At 39.6% G+C, this 4,742-nt stretch overlaps 1 pseudogene; it reads right to left on the reverse strand.

Annotated features, from left to right (window-relative positions):
• Positions 1-545: 545 nt before the first annotated feature.
• On the reverse strand, positions 546-1,020 carry LOC140531295 (ER membrane protein complex subunit 8 pseudogene; annotated as a pseudogene).
• Positions 1,021-4,742: the final 3,722 nt, after the last annotated feature.

Genomic DNA, 4,742 nt, shown 5'->3' on the forward strand with positions numbered 1-4,742 from the left:
TAATAGATTTAGAATTGCATAGAACATTGGATAAAATATAATCCAACTCAATCATTATGTAAATGAGTACACTGAAGCATAAATAGAGGTCAGCAAGAGAGTTACATTATGAATTATTGGACTAACGGAAAGTCATGTTTTTTTCTTTTAAGGTTAGTTAAAATTGTTTAATAGGAACAACCTTGGACAAACAGAAATAGCTTTGATTTTGAAAATCAGAGCAACATACAACTGAGAAAGAATCCACAGGGGCAGTTAGACTTGGCAGTTCATATCTCCTCGAGAGATCTTTGCTTTAAAAAGATGACCATTTAGACACACTGCCATTTGAGCCACATGCTATTTCTTAAAACTGTTGCCTTTCCACAAAAGTTATATAAATCAGTCAGTGGAGTCCCTCTCTGAAACAGGTACAGAAAAGCTTTATTGATTTCTGGATTTGTCCAGAAATTCCAGATATCATACAGGTGGTCATCAAAATCCACAAGAGTTTTCCAGGACCTGTACACAAGAGAGACACTGAGATCCTCTGGGCTTCTGGTCAGTCTTCAAAATAACCACAGTATGGATCTCTGCACCCATTTGTTTCCATGATGCTCATACACATGAATTGTGGGTTCTATGCACTCCATTGTAAACTTCGTGTTGTCTAGTATGATGAATATGGTATCATTGAAGCCTTCCTGAATTCTGGAAGCTACTTTCTCAGCAACCTGATTTGGACTGACATCTTTCACACGTTAATTATTCTGACAATAACCAGCAATCACATAGCTATTATCTTTGCACCATGAATCAGTCAAGGTGAGGGCCACCTCCAGCATGGGGGCCAGCACCAGGGTGCCGTGAAAAGGGTGATGCAGTCCACAGAAAGGGCCTGATGCGGATTGGGGCTGCCTTGTGATGGCTTTTCCTTGTGGAAGAGCCACTAGGAGCCCATTGACAGCGGAGTGGGGCTACTTGGCCTCTGTGCAGCACCATCTTTCGGTAGGCATGGATGGTCAGCTTCATGCCAGACATGATGAGGCCTGGACCTGAGTCCTGTGAAGCCCACAGTCTCCCAGGCTGCTTTGCTCAGCTCTGGCCCTGCAGCGCCTCAGCATTGGTTGACAGTTTATGTGCCCTGCCAGCCACCTCTTATAGTCTAGACCGAGGGCTGTCAGCTTCCGTCCAGGCTTTGGGAAGTGCAAAGCCCCAGGTGCCCACAGACTGCTCCAGAGGCCCAACCAAAAGCCATGATTTTTTTAAAAGAGCCTTGACATCATATTTTAGGAAATTATCCAGGAAAACTACCCAGATATCTTAGATCCAGAGGGTAAAATACAAATGGAAAGAATCTACTAATCACCTCATGAAAGAGACTAAAACTAAAAGCTTCTAGGAATGTTATAGCAAAAATTTTTAACTCCTAGGTAAAGGAAAAACATTACAAATAATCAAAAAAGAACAATTCAAGTAACACAGTGTCACAGTCTGGATCACAGAAAATTTAGCAGCTTTTTTGTTAGAGGAGTGGGGTTGGGGGAGCTTTGAGATTTCTTTCAAGAGCTGATCAGCGGACACTAAACACATAGCAACCCAGAATAGGTGAAGTACGAGAAAAAGAGATCTGTGGTACAAGCTACCCTAGCTGACTTATATTAGCTCAGCTAAATTCCTTATTCCCTCCCTCTCTGGGATATGCTTGCCAGTAGATTCCCATGACAGTCAATAAAAGACCAAAGGAAATAACAGAAAAAGGAAGAGAAATTTTTATTGCATAGCAAAGGTTAACACAAATGATTTTCATGTTATCATGATCAACCTCTAATATTAATATACTTGATATGTTAATAATGCTTTTTATGGTGCATGACTGCACATAACTGAACTTTATGATGGTTTCCCCAATTTGTTGTTTTTTTAATGCTGAGCTAATGTGATAAAAATGAAAATTTTACCTAAATTAATTTACTTATTCAATGCCATACCAATCAAACTATCAGATAATTATTTTCTAGGGTGAGAAAAAATAATATCAAAATTCATCTTCAAGAACAAAACGTCCAGAATATCAATGAAATTAATGCAAAGAAATGCTAGGGAAGGTGACCTAGCCCCACCAGATCTCAAATGTATTATAAAGGAGAAATCATCAAAACCACTTGGTACTGGCTAAGAAACAGAGGGGTAGACCAGTGGAATATGTGAGGTACTCAAGACACAGTAGTTAATGAATATAAGACTCTACTTTTTGATAAACCCAAGGACCCCAGTTTCTGGGATCAGAAATCACTGTCTGACAAAAATTGCTGAAAAAACAGGATAACAGTGTGGCAGAAACTGGGCATAGACCAATGCCTGATACCATACACAAGAGTAAAATTGAAGTGAAGACATGATCTAGGTATAAGAACTGATACTATGAACAAATTAGGGGAGCAAGGAATAGTGTATTTGTCAGATTTGTGGAGAATGGAGGAGTTTATGACCAAATAAGAGATAGAGAACATTACAAAATGCAAAATGCATAATTTTGGTTACATTAAACTGAAAAGTTTTTCACAAACAAACCCAATGCAACCAAGATTAGGAGGGAAGCAAAACCTGGAAAAGAATTTTTGCAACTAATGACTGTGATAAAGGCCTCATTTCTATAATATATAGAGAACTGAGTTAAAGGTATAAGAATACAAGTCATTCCTCAATTGACAAATGGTCAAAGGATATGAACATGCAGTTTTCAGAGGAAGAAACTAAAGCTATCTATGATATTATGAAAAAATGCCCTAAATCACCATTGATGAGAAAGTTACATATTTAAACAACTCTGATTTACTATCTAACACGTGTCAGATTGCCTAATATTAAAACACAGTGGTATGGAGAGAGAGGATTCTGGGAAGATGGAGGAGTGGGTCAGAAAATTCTATGCTCTCGAGATTTTCCCTCACAAAAGAATTAAAATAACACCTTAGACTGAACAAAGTGTGGGTGGAGACAAATAAGAATAAGAGCACAATCTGGGTCAGCCTGGGACAATTTGAGAGACACAGAAGAAAAATCACAGGACCAGGTTTGGTCCCTGTGAAGAGCAAACACCTCCAGGCTGGGGGCCATTTTAACAACAAGTGGAAAGCCCTGGGTTTATATGATTTGAGAGGCTACCTTGACCCCAGTTACAGGAAATTTCAGAGGAGTTGCATGTTTGAGCCTGGGAAAATTGAGAGAACCTCTGCTGATAAGGAAAGTCAGACCTAGCTGTGCTAGGAAGAGCAGCTCAATCCTGGAAGGATCCAGCTTATTCCCAGTGAGTGCAAAGGAAGTGGGGCAGAAAACCCTTGGCTGCAGGCAATTAAAAGAGGTTAGAAATTTGACTATCATTCCTGGCAAGAGGAGAGAATTGAAAATCTGGGAAAAGAGGAACCATTTCTCAAATCCCAGGACTAGAAGTGTTTACAAAAATTAAGCTATTGCCACAAAAAATGCATAGGCAAAGGAGAAAGAATCTATAGAAGCCTTTGATACATGGGAACAGAGATGAACAGAGATCATCTTCAGAGGAGGATGTTGAAGTAAAGAAACCCCAAAGAGGAGTGTCAAATGGTCACTTGCCAAAAAAAGGAGTCTTAGAAGGTCTTAAAAAAGAGTTTAAAAACCAAATGAGATTTCTGTTTCTGTGAACCAAGATGGCAGAGTGATCAGTAACTGCTATCTCATTTCCTTTGTTGGCCTTGACCTGTCAAGAGATTATCTCCCCAGGAAAAACCCAGGAACAATGGGAGAAGCAGAAGGGGTAAACAGACTCTTAGTCTGGGAGTCTAGAAAGATTTCTAAGGAGGGTTCCTCTTGCTGTGGTCAAAGGCGATGAGTGCAAGATCAGAGTTGTCCCAGACAGCACCACCTCAACAAACCTCATGAAGATCCTGAACCTCAGGGGCATGAAGCCAGCCATTGTCAAGACCAGGACCCCAGGCATGCCTCAGCACCCCAGTGGAATCAGGAAGACAATAATGCAGAAAGCTGAGCTTGCTTATGTTCTAGCTCAGCAGAGGAGCCTCCAGAATCCAGACCATCCTTCTCCCACACTTAAAAAGCTATCTATAGGGTAACTGCAGGGAAAACCCAAAAAGACATAACCAGCATCTGCTTTCAAACTCCAGAAAGCTCAGCAGCAGATAAGCTGCAGCATTTAATTTCTAGCCTCAAGTTTTAGGCACAAGAACTGTGAGACAGAGTTCCCTCTCCCACAGATGCAGAGATCTGTCTTAAAAGCCAGGGAAAGGGTTATTATCTGAGTAAAAATAAAAGCAGAAAAGGAAAGACCATAAAATATTTCTGTGGGGACAAAGCACAAAACACAAATACCAAAGAGGAGCACATTGAGACAGTACTCCTATCTGAAACTCCAGAAGGGAATATGAACTGGTCAGAAGCACGAAGAGACTTCTTGGAAGAGCTCTGGAAGAATCTTAAAATCCAAATTAGAGAAATAGAAGAAAAATGGTCAATGGTTTAAAAAAAATATGAAAAAGGAATTCACTGAAGAGAAAAGCTCCTTAAAAAGGAAAATTGAACAAATGGAAAAGAAGTGCAAAACCTAACTGGAAAAATTAACTCCTTAAAAGGAATAATTGGACAGATGAAAAAGGACATGCAGAAGTTAACTGAAGAAAACAATTTGATAAAAAAAAAATAGAATCAGGCAAGTAGAAGTTAATAAATCTATGAGACATCAAGAATGACTCAAATAGAATCTAAAG

The sequence above is a fragment of the Notamacropus eugenii genome, chromosome 3, assembly GCF_028372415.1.
Source record: "Notamacropus eugenii isolate mMacEug1 chromosome 3, mMacEug1.pri_v2, whole genome shotgun sequence".
Lineage (NCBI taxonomy): Eukaryota > Metazoa > Chordata > Mammalia > Diprotodontia > Macropodidae > Notamacropus > Notamacropus eugenii.